Consider the following 27,341-nt stretch of genomic DNA (forward strand, 5'->3'; position numbering starts at 1 on the left):
CTTAGCTAAAATACTGTTTTAAGGACATTTAAAGTAAATCTTTTCTTTGTCGTTATACTAACTTGGCCTACAGGTATTCATTTATATGCTTATTTTTGTTTCTATTTTTTTATATTTTGGTGTTCTTATGTTATTTTCAAAATAAAATCTATAGTGTTGAGCAAAGTAGGTTTACAGTTGTTTGTATAGAAAATAAGACAACAATTATATAATAATACGATAATAAGCTATTCTGCATATTCACAACTGTAAACCTACTTTTGCCCCACCCTGTATATAACAAGATTTAGTTAGAAAAGTATCTTTTCATTCTTGTACCTTTCATTGTATTCTATCTTATTTTTATTAATTTTGGTTTTCCTTTCTAGTGGTTTTTTTTTGCAAAAATGAGGAGAGAAAAAGAGAGTTTAATTTCTTCTTACACAAAGGGCTATAGACTATAAATATTTATACTTCTTTAAAAATATAGTTTTTAAAAGTATATCTTGGAAATTGCTCCAATTACATAGATTTAAAATTTTTTTCTATTTAAAGCTGAGTTATGCTCCATTGTATAGCTATATCATAATTTCTTCAACCAGTTTTATTGATGGACATTTGGGTTAATTCTCATGTTTGTTATTATAAGTCATGCTTTAATAAATAAACTTGATAACTATTTCATATTTTGGAGGCATGTCTCCTGGGTAGATTCTCAGAAGTGGGGTTGCTGGGTTAAGGACAAATACAGGAATTAACTTCGTTAGCTATTGTTCAGTCTGGTCCATAAAGTTGTATCATTGTGCACCATCATCAGTGCATGAGGGCTCCTGTTTTTCCATAGCTGCCCCAATAGAGAAAATTGTCAAACATTTGGATTTCTGTCAATGTTATAGGCACATACTGATATCTCAGTGCAGTAGCTCTTACTGTAAGGGAGGCAAACCATTTTGCATGTTTCATATGCCAACAGAGAATGTCAAACTTATGCTTTTATTATTATTTTTTTAAGAGTAAAGCACTTAATCAAACTCACTGTGTAACTTGCCATTTTAAAAAGTCAAGTTTATTTTTAGGTTTAAAATTTTGGTAGTAGAAAAAGAAAAAGATGAGAATGGCTTCCATTTTTTTTCTTTTTTTTTAAATAATATATGAGGGGGCTACCACAGATAATTAAATCTCTCAGTATAGCTGACAACAGAAAAGGAGCCAACTTTTTGTCATGGTCACCACCACAGCCCTGGGGAAGCAACCAGCTCCAGGAAGTTGAGGGCTAGAAATTTTTATATAAAGAATATAGCAAAAAGAAAGTAAAATAACTTTATTTTCAAATTATCACATGAGACACTAAAGCCAGGTGCATAGTACTGAGCTTTAGTAAAAAAAGAATTCTTGCCCCAGTCTTCACAGCTTAAGCTTATTCAAACACGGCTTCAAATGTAAAGAGAAAGTTTCAAAGACTCAGTGCTATAGGTGTTTCTAACATCAGCATCTCCTCTATGTTAAGGAAAATTTAATTGCTGTAAACTATAATGTATGTGGATGGAACAAAAATGCAGTGCTTACTTTGTGAAGAATCCTTTTTAGAATTCTCTAATGTGACACCATATGATACAGGACAAAGACTAATTTCTTTTTAGCATTAAAATTACATTTATTATTAAGGTTTTATATTGCTAAACACAAACTATAGAGTAAAACTGAAAAATGATACCAATAACTTGACTTCCTCATTTTTTTGGGCATAATTTACCAAAATATCATTAGAAGCTAGGCCAATAAATTAACTAAGAAAAAAGTAGGCCCTGGCTGGTTGGCTCAGCAGTAGAGCATTGGCCTAGCATGTGGAAGTCCTGGGTTTGATTCCTGGTCAGAGCACACAGGAGAAACAGCAATCTTCTTCTCCACTCCTCTCCCTACCCCCCTCCCTTCCTCCCTCTCTTCCTTGCCCACAGCCATGGCTCGAACGGTTCAAGCAAGTTGAGGATGCTGGGTGCTGAGGATGGCTCCACGGCCTCACCTCAGGCTTTAAAATAGCTCAGTAGTGAAGCAACAGAGCAGTGGCTCCAGATGGGCAGAGCATCCTCTGGTAGGGGGCTTGCCGGGTGGATCCTGGTTGGAGTACATGTGGGAGTCTATCTCTCTGCTTCCTCACCTCTAACATAATAAAGAAAAAAAAGTAAAAGATAGATCTTTTTTTTTTCAATTTTTAGTGAGAGGAAGGGAGGCAGAGACAGACACCTGTATGCACCCCAATTGGAATCTACCTGGCAAGCCCACTAGGGGGAGATGCTCTGCCTATCTGGGGCCCTTGCTCCACTGCAACCCGAGCCATTTTTTAGCGCCTGAGGCAGAGGTCATGGAGCCATCCTGAGCACCAGGGTCAATTTGCTCCAATTGAGCCATGGCTGCAGGAAGGGAATAGAGAGAGAAAGAGAGATTGAGAGAGAGAGAGAGAAAGAGAGAGAGAAAAGCAAGAGGGGGGAGGGTTGGAGAAGCAGATGGGTGTTTCTCTTGTGTGCCCTGGCCAAGAATCTAACCTGAGACATCCACATGCTAGGCTGACAGTCTACCACTGAGAAAACTGGCCACAGCTTTGTTTTTATATATAACTCAAGCTGAAGCCTCCACATGCTCACAAATGAGTTGTTAAATTTATCTCTTGAGCTATGGGCAACCTTAGTGGAAACTGAGATAACCAGAGGCCACTTTCTATTTGTCAAAAATTTGTTCATTCCCTTAACATTTTTCCCTGGGATCAAGGGTTACTGCAGAGGCCCCTGTACAACTTGCACATAATGATTAAAATATAGAAACAAGCTGTTGGCAGGGACTTTGTGAGCCTTGGGTCAGAAGAGAGAATAATATTAAATGTATGGGTTCTGGCAAGCACTAAGAACCTAAGGACATGGATGTGTTTTCATGTAACTAAGCAGAGATGAGAGTGGGTTGCCAGGGATTTAAAGATAGGCTTACAACCTCATTTTATTTCAACAGATATTAATAAGCACCAGGACTAGAAGAGCCTGGCAAACTAAAGACATTCAGTAAATTTTGTTAAACGAGTAAATTATTGTGAAACCATGGAGTAGACTGTACAGGAGATAAAACTTAGCACTGACTCCCCCCCTCCCCCTCACACGTATGGTGTATTTGTGTTCCTTCTTTACTATTTGCTAGTTGATTTATTTCATTTTCCCTTTAACTTTTATTTTGAAAATGCACATCTCTCAATATATTTTCTGATGACTTCCATGAGGCAAACAGTATCTATTAGCCACTATGTAGTCTTCATTTTATATATATATATTTTTTATTTTAAAGGGTCAATTTTATAACAATTTCGGGTGTTCTGAACATTATTTGAATTCTGAGCAAGTTACAATGATTTATATTATAGAAGCTCTATTTTAGATAAGTACAGACATTAAGATGGTTTCTTCCTGCTCACTGATCCCCCACTTGTAGGGATGAAGCTATAAATCCAGACATAGGTAGCTGAACATACAGTAATTAGCAAGAAGTCATTTTCCATCAGTATGAAGACTATATGAGTTTACTGGGGCTGCCATAACAAAGTACTGCAACTGAGTGGTTTAAACAATAGAAATGTCTCACCATCCTGGAGACTAGGAGTCAGAGATTAAGGTATCAGCAAGGCCGCGATCCCTCTGAAGAACCTGTCTAGATCTCTCTCCTAGCTTCTTATAGTTCCCTGGCCTGTGGCAGCAAAATTCCAATTTTCACATGGTGTTCGCTTTGTGTGTGTCTGTATCCAAGTTTCCGCCCTTTAAGAGTAGACCAGTAATACGGGATTAGGGCCTGCTCAGTGACCTCATTTTACCTAATCACATCTGCAAAGATTCTATTTTTAACAAAGGTCACATTCTGAGGTACTGGGTGTTTGGACTTCAACATACGAATTTTGGCGGTTCAACTCATAAGAGAGATTTTATTGGTGAGATTATCAATGGAAATCAAATAATTGCTATTGAATGCATGAGTATAATCCCAGGCTGATGGATCTTAACATGGGATTAACAAATCCTATTATCCTCCATTGTCTTGTGAGGTGCAAGTGGCTAAGGAAGACTATCAATAGGGAAAGTTTAAGAGTAAAATATTGCTCTTGTATTTTATTCCAGAAGAAGGCCTTTGAAAAAGTTTCAATGAAACTAAGAGATATATACTTGGTCTTAAAGCAAATTATTTTACTAAGATGTCTGAACACATGTTAAAATTTATAAAGCAACATAAGGGTTAATATTAAATGACAATCTTCTGGTTCTATAATGAAACCAAGGTAAATATTTAAACTCTGGCCAACAGATATATGAAAAGATGCTCAGCTTCATTAGTTATTAGGGAAATGCAAATCAAAACTACAATGAGATACCACCTCACCCCTGTTAGATTAGCCATTATCAACAAGACGGGTAATAGCAAATGTTGGAGAGGCTGTGGAGAAAAAGGAACCCTCATTCACTTTTGGTGAGACTGTAAAGTAGTACAACCATTATGGAGGAAAGTATGGTGGTTCCTCAAAAAACTGCAAATAGAACTACCTTATGACCCAGCAATCCCTCTACTGGGTATATACCCCAAAACCTCAGAAACATTGATACGTGAAGACACATGTAGCCCCATGTTCATTGCAGCACTGTTCACAGTGGCCAAGACATGGAAACAACCAAAAAGCCCTTCAATAGAAGACTGGATAAAGAAGATGTGGCACATATACACTATGGAATACTACTCAGCCATAAGAAATGATGACATCAGATCATTTACAGCAAAATGGTGGGATCTTGATAACATTATAAGGAGTGAAATAAGTAAATCAGAAAAAAACAAGAACTACATGATTCCATACATTGGTGGAACATAAAAATGAGACTAAGAGACATGGACAAGGGTGTGGTGGTTACCAGGGGTGGGGGGAGGGAGGACAGGGGGAGAGTTAGGGGGAGGGGGAGGGGCACAGAGAACTAGATAGAGGATGGCGAAGGACAATCTGACTCTGGGTGAGGGGTATGCAACATAATCTAATGACAAAATAACCTAGACATGTTTTCTTTGAATATATTTACCCTGATTTATTAATGTCATCCCATTACCATTAATAAAAATTCATTTAAAAAAAATATTTAAACTCTATCATCATGAGAATTTAAAAGTAAGGAGAGACTGACTTCCTAAGTGGCAGAGGGGAAAGTTCAGCACATCTTCTTTCCAGTGAAACAACTTTTTAAATGCTAAGAATTATTTTTAAAAACTGGAAATCTCCAAAATTTGTCCGAAGGACTAAATCAAATGAAGAAGCATCTATTCAGGAAAAATGTAATAAGTCTATTTAAAAGCAGCAAGATATTATTATATCTGAGCCACGACATGTACACATTTACTCCTTTCCCCAACTCAGTGTGACAAAGGCTCTTTCCGGGTGGGTCTGGTCAAGAAGCTGGGCCTGCCTCTCCTCCTCTCAGTCTAGAATTACAGTCTCACCCTAGGAGGGACAGGCTGTGGGCATCACCCCAGCTTCCAGCATTGTATTATAGAAGCTCTATTGTAGATGAGTACAAACATAAAGATGGTTTCTTCCCTCTCACTGATCCTCCACTTGTATGGATGAAGCTGTAATCTAGACATAGGTAGCTGAACATACTGGGCCCTGGTCTCCCCTGTCCTACAGGACAGAATTCTATGCTGGGAAGGGCAGCTGAGAAGATTAGGATCTATATCCTGAACCAGAACCCCAATAATAGAGTAGGGATATTGTTCTGAGTAAGGTGAATTACTGACTCCAGTCCTAGCTTTAGTCCAGTGGCAGAGAGGTTCTGCTTAGGGGATATGAAAAGTTAACATAAATAGAGCCATTTTAAAATGGAGCCAGAATAGCCATTCCAGAGAAACAGTCTTGCACATCTTGCTCCTTGAACTGGATTGGTCATAGCAGCATTGTCTTACAAAAAATTGTTTGTAAAGCCAACAGGAAAAGCAGACTTCCTCACTACAAAGACTAATGATTATAAACATTCTTTCAGAAGACAAAATCAGTAACCAGCCATCTATAGTGAAAGAGTAACTCAGCTTGTCAGCACCAACATGAATTTGTTTATCTATTTATGTAATTTTTCTCTTTCTGCTTTCAGAAAAACCCCTTAACTTCACCCTGTAATCAGGACACTATTTGGATTTCTGCCTGAATCTGTGCTCCCCAAATTTTAATTATTTTTTTATCTTAAATAAATATTTGTTGCTTCTTATTTGGGTTTTTTCTTTTTAGGTTAACAGGGGAGAGGCGGGACATAAAAAACAGAAAGCTCCAGTGTATGCACCTAAAAGAGACTAATTTTATTTGAGACAGAGTATGTGGAAGTTCATGCTTAAGGGCATTGTCAAAAAACAATGGAGATGTTGGTGGTGAGCCATTAAGAAGGTGATCAATGACACTTATAGCAAGAGTGAAATGGTAGCGCATCTAGAAGTGTAACAGAGAAATCTAATGAAAGAGACAGCTGAGAAGAGTCCTCCTGGGGTCAGAGCAGCCTCAGGACTGACAATGTCCTGTCCTTTCAAAGGGGTATAACTTTAATAAGATTAGATTATGGGACGATTCATGCCATAGAGTATTGTCAGAAACAATAGAAGAATCGGCCAGTAATTAGTGGAGTACAATAACCAGGTGTACAACCAATAGAGACAACAGGTATAAGCTTAAGGGGAGATCAGGGAAAGAGACAAAGAGAACACAGTAAAAACATTAAAACTGGCAAAGTCGCTGTGACTTCATGTGGTATTTTACACAACATATTATGTTGTTAATAAGATATTTACTAAATGGTACGTGTTAGACCTGGATTTTTCAGAAGGGAGGGACTAGAATATACAATACATCAGTGGTCCTCAACCTTTTTTGGGCCACAGACCGGTTTAATGTCAGAGAATATTTTCACGGACCGGCCTTTAGGGTGGGACGGATAAATGTATCACGTGACCGAGACAAGCATCAAGAGTGAGTCTTAGATGGATGTAACAAAGGGAATCTGGTCATTAAAAAAAAAATAAAACATCATTCAGACTTAAATATAAATGAAACAAAAATAATGTAAGTTATTTATTCTTTCTCTGCGGACCGGTACCAAATGGCCCACGGACCGGTACCGGTCCGCGGCCCGGGGGTTGGGGACCACTGCAATACATGATACAATGAAGTTTTCTTTTTTTCCTAGAAAAGAATTGAAAATTGTTTAAACACAAAATAAAGTAAATGTATTAGAAAAGCAAATCCTATCAATTTAAAACAAAGTACATTAATACCACTGGTTTGTGGCTCTCATCATTAAAAACAGAGATACAGAGGTTTTTTTAAAAAAATTTTTATTAGCTGCATAGTCACCTCTTCTTTGTTACTACATCACATGATATACTAAAACCCAACTGTCAGAGAAGCAACATGAGTGGAATCACCTTCACTTCCACGTCGGCACTAATGGGCAGGACTGCAGCAGCACAGAAACTTCTTATTGAGTCAGCAATTAAAAAAGGGGGCACATATTGCAAAGATGTCAGTCTGCCTGGCCATTATTTAAATGAATGCCTTTTTGTTCACCGATATACAAACCATTAGATGGATTTTTACAAAAAGTCTTTAATCAGTGCTTTTGTGAGGTGTGCTAATTGGCTACTGAAGACAAGGAGCTATGAAAAAAATCAGGCCATAACTCCCTTTGGAGGGACTGTCAGGCTTCCCTGAATCATGTGTGAAGGTCATGCATGGAGTGGGCAGCCTGGGGCTGGCTCAGAGAAGGCCCAGTGGACTCAAAACCTAGTGATGCGATACATACCCTAATCCCAGGAAGTGTCCCCTATGGATTTGAATGTAACTAAATTTGGCATCATGGGTGTTTCAGTTCATGCTGGTGATTATTTGCTCTTCTGCAGCCCTATAAAATGGATAAGCATTTTGATGTCTTGTCATTTCATTAGGCATGGGTGCATTCTATTTCAGACAGCAGCTTCTCTGTTTTCAGAGTCTCTTTAAATATACTTTGCATAAAATGTTTTTCAAAATTTTAAAATACTGTATGCAATATCTAAGCAATTGATAGAGAAAAACAAAGGCAGCATACAGAATTTGAAAGCATAATTATATATATATTTTTCTATCAAATTCACAAACAGTTCTTTTAGATTCTTTTTGTTGGTACAATGGAATGCCTCTCCCTCTGGTTCTTTTTAATGGGTTATATACAGTATGCACATGAGTGAGATAATGTACTTTCTAAAAGGTTATACTAAAGATGGACCAATTTTTAACAAATATGCCAAGATGCGTACATTAAAAATAGACACTGATTTTTCAAAGCAATTTTCTTAGGATGTTTTATTTCCTTGCTACTGTGATGCTATTTTGTTTAACATTGTCTAGAGTTGACTTATATCATTCACTTATTCAGTAAATACACTGCTTACAGAAATTAAGGGACATTTTATAGCTTCATATTCATTTTGAAATATCCCCTCATTTTTGTGAGAAGTATATTTGTTGAGTACTTATTATGTACTCTCTAGAAACTAAAGGTACAAAGACAAATAAAACATCATTCTTTGCTTCAAGAAGCATACAGTTTAGAAAGGAAGGGCAAAGTAAGGTATATGTCAGTGGATGTGTGTTCCAAGTTCTACTGAAGGTCAGACAGAGGTAGCTTCACAGTGAGGTAATATCTGAACAAATTAATAGTTTTTGCCAGATTAAAATGAAAAGGGGTCAGGGTTCAGGCCTAGTGAATAGTAAATGAAAATTCGCATGGGCCTAGGGTATTGAAGCCTAGAGTACTGAAATATTTTCTAGCCTTCAAGCAAGCTGTGTTTCTCAAGGAAATGGAAAACGCGGAAAGACTTGGCCAGACAGCAAAAAGGGTTTTCAGTCAATAACACCTATCTCTTTCTTTATAATCACAGTTTCTGGTTGACCCTACATTGTATTGCAAATTTAGAGCATCCTTCTTTACTAGACGTAATTCTGTAATTTTGTTTACATTTTCCAAAAATCACACTTACTGTCAAATGAAAAAATAATATACTATTTGTTGCATTTAAGGACCTTCAAAATATTAGTCACCAGTCATGATGGCAATTCTCAAAGAGGAGTCCTGGTATATTTTTAGTCATGACTAAACTTAGTCATGAAGTCTGTTTTGGAGGTGACAAGTATTATTTGAAATTTTTACATTAGGTGTGTTACTTATTTATTTATTTATTTATTTATTACAGAGACAGAGAGAGAGTCAGAGAGAGGGATAGACAAGGAAAGACAGATAAGAATGGAGAGAGATGAGAAGCATCAATCATCAGTTTTTTGTTGCGACACCTTAGTTGTTCATTGATTACTTTCTCATAGGTGCCTTGCCCGCGGGCCTTCAGCAGACCAACTAATCCCTTGCTTGAGCCAGCAACCTTGGGTCCAGGCTGGTTAGCTTTTTGCTCAAACCAGATGAGTCCACTCTCAAGCTGGTTACCTCGGGGTCTCGAACCTGGGTCTTCCGCATCTCAGTCCGACGCTCTATCCACTGCGCCACCGCCTGGTGAGTCTAGGTGTGTTTTCTAAAGCATTAGACTTACTACCTTATAAATATACTTTGTGGGGGCTAATAGATGCTTTCACAGTCATCCCCAGTCACTCTGCTACTAGCTTTGACTGGTTTTCTTGACAGCCCATATTTACTGTCATGATGTTTAATTCTTTGTTTACTAATTTGTAGGTAAATGTTTCCACAGTGTTTTGATGTCTCAGTACTTTCAGGGATCTTTTTCTTCCAGTCAGAATAAACTTAATTTTTTTAGTCATTCTATTCAATGGTTCAGTTAAAAACAAACAAAGCAAAAAGCATAGGATCCTTATCCAGAATTGCCATTTCTTATCCTATCTTTTGGCTTTTATTTTTTCCTTTGGTAAAATTTCAACCGTTCAAATGGGAAGTTGCAAGGCTACTATTTCTACAACGTTAGTGTTCTGACCCTCTAGCCATACTTACTCTTAGCATGATCTGACAGGTTTGACACAGCCAATAAACTAATGTAAAATATATAGCACACTTGATACACTACACAGTTTTCCTAATGTACATTTAGCTGTCATCCAGAAAAGTGGGAAAGTGATCTCTCCAAACATCTTGCTCATGTCTTTTTCTGCCTGAAGGAAGATCTGACTCCTACCTGCTTTTCCAAACTTCGCCCACGACTTCCTATCCTTAACCCAGCTAGACACTTTCAGGCACGTAGAATAATTTGCTATTCCTGAACCCTGCCCTCCTGCCCTGTGCTTTGACCTATGCTTTTGCCTTTTGAAAAAATTTCCCCTCCAATGTCCCACTTTCTGAAATCACATTCTGCATGTCCAAAACATCACAAAGATGATGTATAGTGGAAACTTGCAGAATAAGGCTCAGAATTCTCACTTGCCTTCTCCTCTCACTAATTATATATGAAAATAGAACACAGACGGAGAGACACTTTATGAGGAAATAGTTTTCAGGATATAGAGTGGGTTCATGTGCTGTCTTTGCGACCAGATTGACTACATATGCATCCTGGTTCTGTCCTTTTTTCCCAGAGCCTTAGATAAATTATCTCTTGGCACCTCTGCTTCCTTTTAAATGATGTTGGAATAATGAAGTACTTATCTAGTCTTCTCAGCACACTCTTATGTAAAATTAGGATAATACTAGAACTTTAAATAAGGCTGCTGGGAGGGTTAAATGAAATTAATACAGTAACAATTAGATCATTTTTCTAATTATTAGAAAAATGGAAATAATTTTCAAAATGTTAACTACTTAATACTTATTATCTTAGCAAATTCCAAATTATAGTACCGACTCACCTAAAAAAATAAAACTCAAACCAGAACTTTTTGTTCTTTCACATACTTGAGATGCCTCAACTAAGAGAGTCTCAGGGGTTCCCTTTATACTCGACCAAGTGATTTACTCTCCTCCTTGCTCCTCTTCACGTACTTCAGCCATTTCTGTAGCTCTCTGCTGTGTGTACTAAGGATTGGAAAGTGTGCCAGAAACTTGAGAAATGTAAAATCTCCTCTTCAGATCAGAGCTGTGATTAGGCAGATCAAAGGCTGGGTGAAGGCAATTGCTTACAGTCTTAGGCTTGAGCGTTTGCATATTCATTTACCCACTAGGTATTTGTCCTGTGGGGTGTACTTGTACTTATCTGACTTTTCCACCATTCAGCTATCCACTGGAATATTTGGTGAATCAATGAGACTATGTATTTAAAATATGAAATAAAGGCCCTGACTGGTTGGGTCAGTGGTAGAGCCTCAGCCTGGCATGCGGATGTCCCAGGTTTGACTATTGGTCAGGTTACAAAGAAGAAGCACTCATCTGCTTCTCCACCCCTCTCCTTCTCACTTCTCTCTTTCTCTCCTCCTTTCTCCCCCTCCTGTAGTCATAGTTTGATTGGAGTGAGTTGGCCCTGGGCACTGAGGATGACACCATGGCCTCTACCTCAGGTGCTATGAAGAGTTTGGTTGCTGAGCAACAGAGCAACACTCCAGATGGCAGAGCATCACCCCCTAGTGGGCTTGCTGAGTGGATTCTGGTCTGGATACATGTGAGGGTCTGTCTTTCTGCCTTCCCTCCTCTCACTGAATAAAATAAAATACTGAATAAAAAAAAAAAGATATGCTAAAAAAATCAAGCATTAAATAGAACTTCCTTATAGAATACAAGCCTATAAAGTTTGCTATTAGTTGGGCAACCACCCAACCTTTTACAACAAAGCAATATTTTATAGACTAATTATATGGCCAGGGGCCGCTGCCATAATGGTCATTCACATACAGGTTCTCATTGGATTCGGGCAGACAGTAAAGGAACAGTGGAGCCAAAAACTGATGGGCCATTCCTTCATTCTAGCCTCACACCAGCTGGTGAGTAAACACATAATGGGCTCCAAAACCCTGACACATTCTCCAGTTATTCCTAAAATCAAAGGCCCCCACAAGTCTCAATTACCCCTGGTTCCCCATCTGCACACCTTCTTCCTTCTCCTCTCTGTACAAACTGGCTTCTTCTTTATCACCCTGCCATCATGGCTTCCTTCTTCCTGCTCCTTCTTCTTCTATTTTTCTTTTTAAAACTTTTTGGCATGAAATCCCTCCTCCAGCAAACGTTAGTGTAACCATGGCCCTTCCCAAGCAGAAAGGTAATCCACAATTTGCAACTAAGTGCCCTGCTCTGAGGGCAGGCACACACGTGGCTGTTCAGCACCATTTTTAACAATAAAAGTGAGCAAACTCAAAAAATACAAATTTTACAAACTCATTTCCCCAAAACTAATTTTCTACCTTTAGGAAGCAATAGATGTCAATGGAATCAATACCTAATGAAATCTTCAGAATTAAAGTTCTGATCTTCCAAATTACTTCCCTTTCTCCTTCCTTTAATGTCTCCACTGCAGCACTCTTGGCAGCATTAAGAATCACCTGATTGCCTTTATTGCTAAAACCTCTAAAACAAAGCACCTCAGCCATATCAGCCAAAACATATCAACCCTCAGTAGCACAGTATAATATTTTATTCTGCTTCTCAAAATCTAGTAGTTAGCATTTTATTTTTTAGGATGTATTCACAATTGCTTTAAAAAAGTTGTTATCTGAAAATAAGTGCTGCCACTTTATGTAATAGTGTCATGTTCAAAGTCATCTTGTTTCAGGTCAATGACTACTTCTATTCATTACTGCATATTCCTGTTGGAATAGAGTTAATACTTTTGAGTTCTGCTACTAAAACATCAAACCTTAGCATAGCGCACATAATAATTGCCTTTCTTCATCATTTAGGATAAGAAAAGTTGACAAAGGCATCCCTAATTATAATATTATAAAAATGTAAAGTATATTCTTTCCTTTACTAGTGGTATTTAGAATTTGCATATTTATTTTTTGATGAGATTTATAACAGAAACACAGCATAACTGGAGATAAGACACAGTTCTCTTTTGACCTTGACATGACCTCTCCCCTTAGTCCTAGTGTTACTCTTCTAGGTTAAAACTCAGCTTCCTATTTGGAGAACAGGAACAAGAATACAGATTCCATGTGTGGAGAGAGAAAGAAGCATGATAGAGGTGGAAATGCTTTGATGAAATAATGCCATATAAACATTTATCATGGGAACTTCTACTTAATTTGAAAATCTATCAAGCACACCAAAAGAAGTCATGTTAGAAATTAAGACACCTTATTATTAATTCTAAATTATTTTTCTTTGCCTTGGCAATAATAAAAATGGAAAGTATCTTGGTTAAGGGAGACAAGCAAAGAAAAATAATTTGAAAAAAACATAATAAAATATCGAAGTTGAGATCTGAAATACATCATATTTAGAATAATTACAATTTTTTCTTTTGAAAATCAAAATAATTACCTTTTTCAATATGTTATTGAATTTAGATTTTTAAATATATGGCTATATTTTTAACTATATGTACTATGTGTATTGCCAACTCTCTTGGTATTGAATGTTCAACATATCAGCATTTAATTTATTTTTAGACATGAAATGGTTTTAAAGGGTAATTTTTGCTGTAATATTAAAGCCACAATAATAAACAGAGACGTTAATTATTTTTTTGACTGAAATAAACATAATTTTACTCATTTTTGAATCTTAGATTTAGAAATGTCTAGTTTGATTCTTTCATCGAATACATTAGTCACCTGTGCAGTATTGTGCTGAGGGTCTGCCATGTTAATAAATAGTAGGTGTGAAGTACAAAGCACTTGCTACAAATACCGAAGATACAGAAGTGAACTCAATAGAAGAAAGTCCTGGAAACACAAAAGAAACTTGCATTATTCTTTAGGTTATTTAGAGGATAATGCTCAGTTTCTCTGTCTGCATGTGGATTTAAACCGTACCTAGTATCCCATAGTAAATCACTTACTAGTTCTTTAAGTAAATTGAAAACATTAAAAATAACTGGAAAAGGCCCTGGCCGGTTGGCTCAGTGGTAGAGCGTCGGCCTGGAGTGCGGGGGACCCGGGTTCGATTCCCGGCCAGGGCACATAGGAGAAGCGCCCATTTGCTTCTCCACCCCCCCTCCTTCCTCTCTGTCTCTCTCTTCCCCTCCCGCAGCCAAGGCTCCATTGGAGCAAAGATGGCCTGGGCACTGGGGATGGCTCCTTGGCCTCTGCCCCAGGCGCTAGAGTGGCTCTGGTCACGGCAGAGCGACGCCCCAGAGGGGCAGAGCATCGCCCCCTGGTGGGCAGAGTGTCACCCCTGGTGGGCGTGCCAGGTGGATCCCGGTCAGGCGCATGCGGGAGTCTGTCTGACTGTCTCTCCCCGTTTCCAGCTTCAGAAAAATACAAAAAAAAAAAAAAAAAACTGGAAAAGAAAGAAATGAGAAAAATACAGCTGGTGGAAGTTCAAATAAATTCTGTTTTTTCTATTCCTCAATGTTTGCATAAGCAGAAAAATGTCATAGAATTAAGATTTAATTTTCTGAGGGGTTTCTTATTCTTTTGATATTGAGAATGAACATGTCTTTTCTCGAGAATTTTGATTGTTATAGGAATGGCTTGTACTCTCTTATATGTTATCACAGTTTGCCAACTTCCCTTATTAATCCTTATACTAAACTCTTATTGAAGGAAGCTGGGTAAGAAAGGTGGCCAAATCACCTTGGAAGTAGTCTCTTGATCACATCAGTCTTTTGATTTTGTTTCCCAAGATTCCATAACAAATTTGGTGCCTAACATTGCCCCCCTTAATTTAAGTGCATCCTTAAATTTGAATTTGATTATTTCTTAAGAATTCTTGGACATGTTTGAGAGAATTGGATGACACCAGATTCCTTCAGCTAGGTTCTTATTAGAACCAATGGAGCCAGAAGGCAACTGGCAGTTCTCAGGACTAAAGCTTTCTCTTTGATATGTGATTGTGTATTTAATTAGGGTAGTGAGAACATCAAGAGGAAGCAAATAGAATTTTTTGTTGAGTTAATATTAAGTGTTAGGCCCTGAGCTCAGGGTCTTACATGTGCTACCCTATAATAGAGTGTTCACAGTGCTCATTATAATATTTAAAGTAGTTCCCCATCTCGGAGTGAATAAATCGAGCCTTCCACAGCTTAAGACATTTGCCCTAGTTTTCAGAGTTTGGTGCTCAACTTTAAAGCCTGAGTAATGGACTTTCCCACAGCCTCGCCTGCCTGGGAACCACCAGCGTTTGTGTGGGCAACTCTGCTCTTGGGATGGAGAAAAAGGAGCTGGTCAGGACCAATAAAAGAGTGTTCTGTTTCAGATGACACTAGAGCCTGAAACAAAATCAGAAGACAGCAGCTCAAATCTATCTATTCTCATCTGACATACTGTGAGGTCCTGGTATAAGCCAGAGCCTGCGGCACCTGTGCAGTAGCTATGCCAAAGGACATGACCCAAAAGTGGCAGCACATGCGCTGTTGTGCCCACAGTTTGTAACCTGCTGCCTATTCCACTATATTTCCTCATATATAAGATGCACGTTTTTCCTAAAAATCTGGGGTCTAAAAATTGTGTGTGTCTTATACAGAGGTTGTAGTTTTTTAGCTTGCATTTCCCGCTTTTTTGTGCTGCTTGTCTTTGCGCTCATTGTTTTGTACTTGTTACTGGTATATTACAGTAGGTTACGTTTTGCCACATTCTGCCCAGAAATGGCTCAGAAAGCATTTTTGTACAGTGCTGAATTCAAGTTAAAAGTGATGCAGTTTGCAAAAGTGAATGGAAATTGTGCTGCTGAAAGTAAGTTTAGTCCTCCAACTGAGAAATCAACCCGAGACTGGCTATGGGAAGAAGAAACCCTACTGAAAACGCCATGGCAGAAGAAGGCCTTGAGAGGCAAGTCAGCAAAATGGCTTGATTTAGAGAGGGAATTGAAGATACGGATTGAAGAGCAAAGGGCAATTGGAATTCCTGTGTCCACAAAGATGGTTCAGCATGAGGCAAGAAGAGTTGCTGATGAAAAAGAAGTTACTGATTTCAAAGGAGGACACAATTGGTGCTTCAGGTTCATGAAACAAAATGGACTAATGCACCAGACTTGCCCAAAAGATGCCTGAAAGCTATGAACAGAAGGTCATTGAATTTCATTGTTGTGTCATTCAATGTTGGAAGACACATCAGTTTGAGTTGGGACAGATTGCAAATATGGATGAAATCCCCCTTCAATTTGATGTCCCAAGTACCAAAACAATTGATAAGAAGGGGGCGAAAACTGTAACTGTGAAGACAATTGAACATGAAAAGAACCATTCTACAGTTGTTCTAGCTTGTGCTGATGGAACCAAGCTGCCTCCTATGCTGATTTTCAAATGCAAAACAATGCCAAAAGAAGACATTCCTCAAGCAGTGATTGTCCACGGTCATGACAAGGGTTGGATGGATCAGAATGGGATGAAATTTTGTTCTGAGAAAGTTTGAAGAGGGAGACCAGGTGGGCTCTTATGCAAATATGCCCTATTGGTGCTTGATCAGTTCAGGGCACACATAACAAAAAACACAAAGAAGATTGCTGCAGAGCAAAAAACAAAACTTGCCATCATACCTGGAAGCTTGAGATCCAACCACTTGATGTCAGCATTAACAAACCTTTCAAAGCTGCCGTGAGAGACAAATGGAACCAATGGATGAAGTCTGGGGACAATTTGACATCAGCAGGAAGAGTGAAGAAACCAACTATAGGAGAAGTTTGTACCTGAGTGAAAAGATCCTTAAATAATATCAAGATTGAAATAATTGTCAAGTCATTTAAAAAGTCTAACATTTTAAATGCCATAGCTGGAACTGAGGACAAGGTAATATATGAAGACAGTGATTTGTCATCAGACACAGATGAGGACAAGCTAATGGATGGGAGTTTTGACATAGTGAGGAATTATATGAATTTTATGATGAATAAAACTTGAATTCAATAACTTTATGTAATATATATTTTTTTCAAATTTTGGGCCCCCAAATTAAGGTGCATCTTATACATGGGGAAATACTCAACAGAGGAGGAGGCGCATGCATGAATGCTCCTGCACTATACAAAAACTGGACTTGAACAATAAAATGTGCTGTGGCTTTTGTTGTCCATCCCCACCCCATGATGGCTCTGCATGCCTCCTTTTCCCTTGGCATCACACCTCCCAAGGGGCCTCTGGACCCCCACAAGTGGCTCAGTGAGCAAGATAGGCAGGATAAGGTGAGTAGTGCTGGGGGACTCCCTGCTGCTATGGAGGAGCATCCCAGAGTGGAGTGGGCAGAGATGTTGCCCCTGAGCACCTTGTGACACCTGGTAGCGGTGTACCTGATGCACTGGACGCCCCCAGAGTGGAAAGTCCACCCCCGCCTAGAGCAGACCTGGAGAACTCTTGAACAATTGAACCAAATGTCCCAGCAGCCCACTGAGAAGAGGCCCGCCGGGTAGCTTGGCTGCAGCGACTACAGCACAAGAAAAAAGACTTAGATCAGTGCCCGGATGACGTAGAAGTGTGCTGCCCAAGGCGGCCCTCCCAAGTACGAGCGAGCAAGAAGCCACAATCTGGAGTTGGAAAGTGGACGGCCAGTGCCACAAAGGGGAGCGCTGCCCCGAAACACGGGACTGAGATCAGGCCCTTAAAGATCAGGGGCACCACTTGTGGTGCGATTTGTGGAGACAGCTGTGTTCAGAGCAGCAGTTCCTGCCTTTGCCACAAGGTGGTGGCAAAGTTCACAAAATCCAAGTGGCGGGCCTGTCTCTGCCTATTTTTCTGAGTAGTGGGGAGGCCAACGGTCCCGGGAAATGGAGGATCTGGGGAACCGGAGGCCTCGTGTTGAACTGGCCATCTATTGGTCCCCCGACCAGGTCCAGACATCCCAGCCTTGGTGGACACAGGTGCAGACTCTAATTTTTGGCAACCCAGACTTGTTCAAGGGACACTTGGTGACCATAGAGGGATATGGGAGGCACCAGGTACAGGTCCGTAAGACAACAGTGACTATGGGGATTGGCAGACTGCCTCTTAGGGCATACAAAGTTTATATATCCCCTAGTGCAAAAAATAGAGGCTGGCTTTAATCACCACCCAGGGACAATTTTGGCTGTGGCTACGAGTAATGAAACCATGGTGATGAGGCATCTGCACTATGCCCTACGCCTCCCTCAAGCAACCTGAATTGGGTTAGTGAAACAGTACCGCCTGCCAGGGGGACATGAGGAAATCAGCCAGACAATTTTAAAGCTGGAGAAAGCTGGGATCATTCGGCCAACACACAGCCTATATACAGCTCCACTGTGTGGCTTATCAGGAAACCTGATGGTTCCTGGCATATAACAGTATATACTACTGGGAGCTAAACAAAGGTCACCCTACCTCTGCATGCCGCTGTCCCAGACATTACTGAACGGATGAATCTGTAGTCAGTGAAACTGGGCCGATACCACTATGTAGTGGACTTGGCTAATGCTTTCTCTAATATTGACATTGACGCTGCTAGTTCAGAGCAATTTGCCTTCAGTGGGAAGGCTGGAAATAGACATTTCAAGTATTGCCACAGGAATCTTTACATAGTCCTACTCTGTGTCATGACCTGGTGGCCCAAGATTTGGCCACATGGAACCACCCTGAGACAGTGCAATTGTTCCATTACATTGATGACATGATGCTAACCTCTGATTCTCTTGAAGATCTTGAAATGGCAGCCCATGGTCTTCGAGAGGCCATCACGGGGTGGGGCTTGGAAAAAGTCCAGGGACCTGGTTACTCTGTCAAGTTTTTTGGTATTGTCTGGTCAGGTAAGGCAATATTATGCCTGAGGCAGTAATTGACAAAATTCAAGCATACCCCTGACTGAAAGTTGTGGAACAGTTGCAGACTTATGTAGATCTATTAGGGTCCTGGCAAACCTTCATACCCCAACTGGCCTTGTTGGCCAGATCCTTGTTTTGATTGACTTGGAAGGGTAAGAACTGGAACTGGACCCCTGAGGCACAGCATGCCTTCCGTGCCACGAAATGGGTGGTGGCACAAGCCCAGATGTTTCAGGTAATAAACCTGACCCTGTCACTCCTGATGTTGGTCCAAGTAGAGGAGACAGGGTTTGGCTGGGGTCTTTGACAAAAGCAGAGTAGTCGGAAGGTACCCACTGGCTTTTGGTCCCAGGTGTGAAAGAAAGCCGCCACATGGTATTCCCTCACTGAAAAGCAGTTGACAACAATGTACGCCGCCTTGCGGGCCTGTGAAAGTATCACAGGGCCACAGCCAGTCACAGTATAGACCACGTATCTGGTCAAAGTCTGGCTTCATTCTTGGGTTACTCGCCCTCAAAATGGATGGTGCAGACTCTTACCTTGACCAAGTGGGTGTGTATCTTACGCAATGGGCCCGGTTCTTGTCTAGCACCCTGACACAGGAGCTGCAGTCTCTTCTGGGACTGATACAGTTTATAACCAAAAAGTGGGATATAGAAGTGGCCCTGGATAAAATGCAAAAAACTCCATACCAGGAGAGGAAACTAACCCCTCCCGCAGAAGTGTGGCACACAAATGGCTCCTGTAGGTGGCAGCCCCCAATGTGAACGATTGTTTTTCTGCTGTCTCAAACAGAAACTTTTTAGTTTGAGACAGACACAAGACAATCCACTCAATGGGTCAAGCTACAAACGGTATGTCTGGTCCTAATTAAAAAAAAAACAAAACAAAATAAAACTGGACATTCCCACAGACAGCTGGGCTGTCTACTGTGGCCTAATGCTATGGTTGCCCCATTGGGCCACTCAGAGTTGACTTGTTGGCCCACCACCCTCTGTCAGGGAAAGAGATGTGGCAGGATCCGTAAAAGTGTGGCTTGCAGGAAGGAGCCATAATTTACCATATTTCTGGACATTGACCCTTGCAGGCCCCTGATAATGATACTGCAGATGCCTTGGTGTGGGTCTAAGCGACAGTTGCGAACACAGCGTGGTTGCATGTGGAGGCTTATACAGTGGGCTTTGTTGCGCAGGGCTAGGGACTAACTGTGTCCTGGGCAAAGGCCAAAGAGGCCATGAGGCTGTGCCTGTGATGGGCGCAACAATACCCATAGAGGAGACGCCTGGCTTCTTTCCCAGGACAGATACCTAGCGGGGAGAAGCCACTGCCCTTGTGGCAGGTAGATTACATAGGCCCCATGCCAAAAGACCAGGAAGTCCGGTATGCATTCAGAGCAGTAGATACTGCCACTGGCTTGAGATACGCCCACTGTGTAGCCAGGGCTGGTCAGGAGCACATCATACAGGCTTTTCAGTGGCCTTTCAGTGGCCTATGGCTGCCCGCTAGCAGCTGCTAGTGACCGAGAAACTCCTCCTACTGGACAAGCTACCCACAGCTGGTCTAAAAACAATGACATGCACGGACAGTTATATGCACCATATTGCCCTCCTCAAACTACTGACATGATTAAACATTTCAACAGACTGCCAAAAAAAAAAAAAAAAAAAAAAGCTAAAAACACTGATGCCCTTAAAAAAGTGGTGGAAGCTGCAGCTTCCCATTGCGGTACAGCTGCTGAATGAGCAGCCTCACTGAACAAACAAACAAAAAAATAGCCCTCTGAATTGGGTGCTAAAAGGGGCAACTTGTCACCTTAAGGTGACTGCTTTCAGATCCATGGACCTGCACACACAGGTACAGGATAGAGCTTTAGTGCTACCAGCTCCGTCTACGGGGGTTCCGGGCTGGGAGGAAAAATGGAGCCGGCCAGGGAAACTAGAGGCAGAGGGGTCTCCATGGGTAGTGTTACTAAAACCCTGGGGAGCAGGCCTAGTGAAGGGTTTGACCCTCACACCCTGGCTCACCAAGTGACCGGTGGAGGTGTGAGCGACTTTGCCTGCTGCAGCTCCCTCCTCCCTTCTGAGAGGCTCAGATGCCGTAAAACTGTGGCCTGTGCCCTTCTACACAGTAGCTCTTAGTGAGGGGCCCCCTCCCTTGAATGCAGGTGCACAAGTCTGGTATCATTGACCGGGAGGCCTTTCAATACCTGTCACCATTCTCTCACAGGACGAGAGAGTGACTTACATTCTTGCTGAGGGACGGGACTGGCCTCTGAGGGTTTCATTTTCTGCTCTGTCATATCGTCAAGGTAGACTGCCAGCAATGTCTCATGTCATGGGCCCACACGTTTGCGTGAGTGCATCAGGTGTCCCGTTGCTGGATTTGCACTGAGCTGCCTGCAGAGATGGCAGAAGGGCTTCCTTGACATATCACCCCTGCCTTCCTCCAGAACTGGACAATCTGTGTGCATGAAACACCCACCACACGAGTCCAGAGTGAAATGCATGTCTCGGCAGACTGTTGAGACGCTTCTGTGGTACTCTTGCCACAACGAACCACCCTTGCTAAAAAAAACTGTGTGTAACAGTTAAGGTTGGATGGCCAACATTCATGTAAAACGTTTACAGGTGGCTCCTTTTTGCATAAAACAACACAATGACAGTGTGCCCGACTGTACCGTGGGCTGACTGCCCACAGTCTTGTGTGCCAACCTGACAGTGTCTCCCACCACAAACCACTGATGGGGTCAAAAAAGCCTATAAATACAAAGCCTACAGATTTTCTGCCAAAAGACAGGTTGTGGGTCTGTGGCAGGTATGGCTGGCCCTGGCTGCCTGCCCAGTGGACTGGCCGTTGTACTTGGGGTTGCCCTTTTATCTATGGCAAGGTCGTACCGACATGGCACAAAAGCCCCTAAATTGGGACCCCATGAATCACTTCTGACATAGAAAAAAAAAAGCTGCCTGGTGGTTTTCCCCTCTGGCTCTCTTTGTACAGGGGGGTGATACTATTAATGCAAAATTACAGGTTGAGACATTGGCCCAACACATAGCACAAGCCTTGAATGTCACTTGCCATTCCTTGAGTCTCCTCCTTGATGAGACTACCTAAGTGCAAAAAATAGTCTTACCAAACCACATGGCCTTAAACTTGCTTACTACAGAACAGGGCGATACTTGTGCCCTGTGCATGTGAACTGCTACATCTATATCCCTGACAATCAGCAGCAGATGCATGAGGCTTTGCAGGAGATGGATGCTGAAATGTCAACCATCCGGGCCCTATCAGAGGACCCTCTCTCCCATTGGTGGGAGAGCGTGGCAACGTCCTAACAATGGGGCCTCGCTTATTTTAGCAGATATAACAGAAAAGACTAGTATTGTTCCCTCTACTACTGTTGTGATCTCTGGGCCCAAGGGAGTGCCTTATAAAAAAAAAGCCAGGCCCTGGCCGGTTGGCTCAGCGGTAGAGCGTCGGCCTGGCATGCGGGGAACCCGGGTTCGATTCCCAGCCAGGGCACGTAGGAGAAGCGCCCATTTGCTTCTCCACCCCCACCCCTTCCTTCCTCTCTGTCTCTCTCTTCCCATCCTGCAGCCAAGGCTCCATTGGAGCAAAGATGGCCTGGGCACTGGGGATGGCTCCTTGGCCTCTGCCCCAGGCGCTAGAGTGGCTCTGGTCGCGGCAGAGCGACGCCCCAGAGGGGCAGAGCATCGCCCCCTGGTGGGCAGAGTGTCACCCCTGGTGGGCGTGCCGGGTGGATCCCGGTGGGGCGCATGCGGGAGTCTGTCTGACTGTCTCGCCCCATTTCCAGCTTCAGAAAAAGTACAAAAAAAAAAAAAAAAAAAAAAAGCCAGGTGCCCTGCCCTCTATGGGGGTGGAGTGTGAGGTCCCGGTACGAGCTGGAGCCCATGGTGCCTCTGCAGTAGCTGTGCCAAAAGACATGACCCCAAAGTGGGAGCGCACACACTTTTGCTCCCAGTTATGTAATCTGCTGTCTTGCCTGTAGTTTACTCAACAAGAGGAGGAGGCTCACGCACGTACAAATCCAAATGAGAACAAGTGAACACCAGAACCTGGGAAATTTGCTGCAATGTTCCTGAGCACATTTGAAATGATCATATCTATCTGTGCTCTGAGAAAGTAAGTAGGAATCAGCAGCCATCATAACACTTGGCCAACAGTAGGCACTCTATAAATACCTGCAGAAAAAATGAGGAAAGGGGATGTTACTGTCTCTTGACTCTGAAAACCAAAAGGGAGCATTTCCTTGAAACTTGATTGGTGTGGTGGCTAGTCCAGTCCTAAAAAAGCACAGTTACTTCTTTGGAGAAAATGTAAAGCACCTGACAGCATTTGATGAACTGAAATAATTAGATGCCTCTTGAGTTCATTATATTGCTATTTTACATTTAGAGGAGCTCTGAATGACAAGACAAATTGATAGCAGTGCAGAGTGTTGCAGTCAGACAAGACCTCTGACTCCCACCTTGTAAGTCCCATTGTTGACTTAACAATATTATGCCTTATGAAGACTATCCAAAATTCTGCTCAGTGAATAGCAAGGTTACTTACAGGGGTTTACCTGGGAGAAGAACATAACCTACTCTGCTAATTAAATCGGGTGGATAATTGACTGGTGTCTGTAGGATTTTTTTTGGTTTTGCATGATACCAAACATGATTTCCCAACATGATATATTCAACAATATTGCAATATTGTATTCCATGTGAGAAGCACAGAGTTGAATAGTTTCAAGCTGGAAGAAAATATAGTGACCATTTAGCATGCTAATTATTTAGCTAGTTAGTAGGAGACTCAAGACTTGAATCCACTGCCCTCAGGCCATATACTTGTCAAATTCTAGTCTCTCTTTAACTCTTTAAGTAAATTTTTATTGTGAGTGTACACAATGTCTACATGGAGTTCTGTTGGGAAAACAGCTGTGTTAGGCTTGCTCACTTGCACTCTGCATGATTAGTGTGTGAGGACATGGCAGAGCCACATGTGTATAGCCTGTGTAAGGCTACAGGTGCTTTAATTTGGGGCAGATTGCTTGCTTGCCATTGTGAAAGGCTGTTTTACTGTTCCATTGCCTGCTGCCTTGAGAGGAGGTTTTTCCCTGCCTGTTTGCTCGTCCGCCGTTGTGAGACTCTATTAAACAGAATGGCCCAGCGCTTTTCAGCTCCGCAGCTCTTCTGCCGTCTGCCTGAATCCAATGTGAACCTGCCTGGCCTTGGCCACCAGAATTACAAGTTTCAAGAAGAATAATAAAATACCCTTCAACTTAAGAAATTGAACATTACCAATATCTATGAAGCTTTTTCCTCCCTCCATCCACCTCATCCCCAATGGGCAACCATTTTCTTGAATTTCAAGTTAATTATTCACTTGTCTTTTTTTATATTTCTTTTATTATGACAGTCAAATGCACAAGTATTCCCTTAAGCACAATGGATATTTTATAGCTCTCATATAAGGTCAGAATTTTGATGCTATAAAAACAGCCAATTAGTCTTCCAGATCAATCTTGCACCTGCATCCATTAGTCACCAACTCATTCCCTTTGGCTTGAGATGACACCTTTGCTTCTGACCATTAAGAACTCACTTTCTGGCAGTTTCCTATCCTTTAATAATGAAAATTCATAAGAATAATACGCTCCTTTGGAGAATTCTATTTCTCTAAACTCATTGCACTGCTTTGTATTCTATTTATTTTAATGTATTATTGTTTGAAAACCAGATAACAACAAAACCTGACCTCTTCTCTTTCTTAGCATTAACATGGCTTACTGGGAACAAACAAAAACAGTTGTACACAGATGTTTTCAGTTTTAATTTCTGTTCCCTGGTGAAGACAATATCTGATTGGTACCATGGCAACATGATGCTTGAACATCAAATAAGTATTATTCACTCATAATCTCACTCACAAGTTCTCTTTATAAGTGTTAAGAGAGGTGCGATCTTCTCTTAGAACTCACTAAATTAAAAAAGGCTGAAGAAAATCTAATTAGTGTTTTCAGAAGTGTCTTTCTGGAGTCTGATAATATCAAATTACTGTTTCAGATATTTTTTTTCTGTATCCACCAGGTGCAGGTGCAGCACATAGATGGCCAAGCAAGCATCAAGGAAGTGGAGAATTAAGGCAACACTAGAGCATGTGAGCAAACAAAAACTCATTGAGCTCTGGAGTTTATCTTTGACTTGTGATATTTCAGGTTATTGAGTTTTCCCCATTCCTTCCTTTCCACCTTCTTTCTTTCCTTCCTAACTACTTTATGGGTTATTTGGTAGTATACTGCTGGTGGTAAGGTTGATAACTTGGTTATAAATTGTCTGCTTTTTATTGTCTGTACTGACTCATCAGAGTTAAATATTCCCCATATGATATGAGCCAACTGGCCGGGGCCCCTGTAGTCTTGATGTAGTCTGGGTTCAGAGAATAGCATTAACACAATAAATAAATCATCATCAGACCTGGCCAGTTGGCTCAGTGGTAGAGCATTGGCCCAGCATGTGGATGTGCTGAGTTTGATTCCTAGTCAGGGCAAAGAGAAGAAGCAACCATCTGCTTCTCCACCCTTCCCCCACCCCTTTCTCTCTCTTTTACTTTTGCAGCCATGGCTCGAATGGTTTGAGTTATCAGCCTCAGGCGCTGGGGGTGGCTCAATGGAGCGTCTACCTCAGGTGCTAAAAATAGCTGGGTTGTGAGCATGACCCCAGATGGAGGTTATCAGGTGGTCCTCATTAAGGCACATGTGGGAGTCTATTTCTCTATCCCCTTTCCTCTCATTTGGAAAAAAAAAAGAATAAGAAGAATAAGATTAAGAATAAGAAAAAGAAGACGACAAAGAAGAAGAAGAAGAAGAAGAAGAAGAAGAAGAAGAAGAAGAAGAAGAAGAAGAAGAAGAAAAGACTACATAGCAGGAAATGAAGTAAAATGCACAAAGTGGGAAAGAAAAAATAAAACTATCTTTGTTCACAGATGACATGGTTATTTATTTAGAAAATCTAAAAGAATTGACAAAAAAAGAAATTTCAGAAATTAATAAGTGGTAATGGAAAGGTCACAGGATCCAAGGTTAATATTCAGAAGTCACTTTACTTCATATAGGTATATAAAAGCAATAAACAAGTGAAATTTGAAATTAAAAACAATAAATATTATTTACATTAGCAACCCCTCAAATGAAATATTTAGGTATAAATCTAAAAATATATGCAGGATCTATATGAAGAAAACTACAAAACTCTGATAAAAGAAATCAACAAACTAAATCTATGTTCACAATTAGGAAGACTCAATATTGTAAAGACGTCATTTATTTCAACTTTATGTATAGAGTCAATACAATACCATCAAAATCCCAGCAAATCATTTTGTGAACATTGACAAACATTCTAAAGTTTATTTGAAGGAGCAAAAGACTCCAAAGAGCTAATATAATATTGAAGGAGAAAGACAAAGTGGGATAATTGACATGACTCAACTTCAGGTCTTACTATAAAACTATAGCAATCAAGACTGTGTGGTATTTGTAAAAAAGAAAAAAGAAAAGAAAATAATATTATAGATAGATCAATGTCACAAAACAGGGAGCTAAGAAATAGACCCACATAAATATAGTCAACTAATTTTTGACAGAGGAGAAAATATAATCTCTTCAACAAAAGGAGCTAGAACAACTAGACATCCACATTCAAAATAAAAGAGTCTAGGTACAGACTTTACCTTCTTCACAAAAATTATCTCAAAATGGATGTAATATGAAAAACTATAAAACTCATAGGAGAAAATTTAGATGACCTTGAGCTTGGTGATGACTTTAGATATCACTCTAAAGGCAGAATCCATTAAAGAAGTAATGGATAAATTGGACTGCTATAAAATGAAAACCTTTTTCTCTGTGGAAAACAGTGTCGAGAAAACAAAATGACAAGTCACCAACCAGAAGAAAATATTTGCAAAAGAGGTATCTGATAAAAGATTATTATCAAATATATATGAAGAAATCTTAAAACTCAAAAACAAGAAAATAAGCAATCCCACTAAAAATTGGGCCAGACACCTTTACAGACATCTCAAAGAAAAGAGTCTCCACATCATATGTCACTAGGGAAATGCATATTATAACAGCATTAACTGCTGGTGAGAAACTCTCATTCATTGCTGGTGGAAATACAGAATGGTACAGTCACTTTGAAAGATGTTTTGGTGTTTTTTTGTATAACAAAACATACCTTTATCAAATACCCCAACAATTGCATTCCTTGGTATTTACACAAAGGAACTGAAAAGTTATGTACACACAAAATCCTGCACATAATGTTTGCAGCAGTTTTATTTGTAATTACCCAAACTTTGAAGCAACCAAGAAGCCCTTCACACATGAATGGATAAACAAACTATGGTACATCCACTCAAGGAAATATTCAGTGGTAAAGACAAATGAGATATTGATCCATGAAAAGACATAAAGGAATCTTATATGCATATTATTCAGTGAAACAAGTCAATCTGAAAAGG

The 27,341-nt window shown here is 40.6% G+C and overlaps 1 protein-coding gene and 1 non-coding gene across 3 annotated transcripts in view; one reads left to right on the plus strand and one right to left on the minus strand.

The window, feature by feature from the left end:
• The window catches only part of XKR4 (XK related 4), a 481,088-nt gene that overhangs the window by 144,403 nt on the left and 309,344 nt on the right, over nt 1-27,341 (minus strand). The gene's annotated exons all lie outside the window — the stretch shown is intronic.
• Nucleotides 13,992-14,067, plus strand: TRNAS-GGA (transfer RNA serine (anticodon GGA)). Its single transcript has one exon. It is a non-coding gene; the product is annotated as a tRNA-Ser (tRNA).

Source organism: Saccopteryx leptura, chromosome 3, assembly GCF_036850995.1.
Source record: "Saccopteryx leptura isolate mSacLep1 chromosome 3, mSacLep1_pri_phased_curated, whole genome shotgun sequence".
Lineage (NCBI taxonomy): Eukaryota > Metazoa > Chordata > Mammalia > Chiroptera > Emballonuridae > Saccopteryx > Saccopteryx leptura.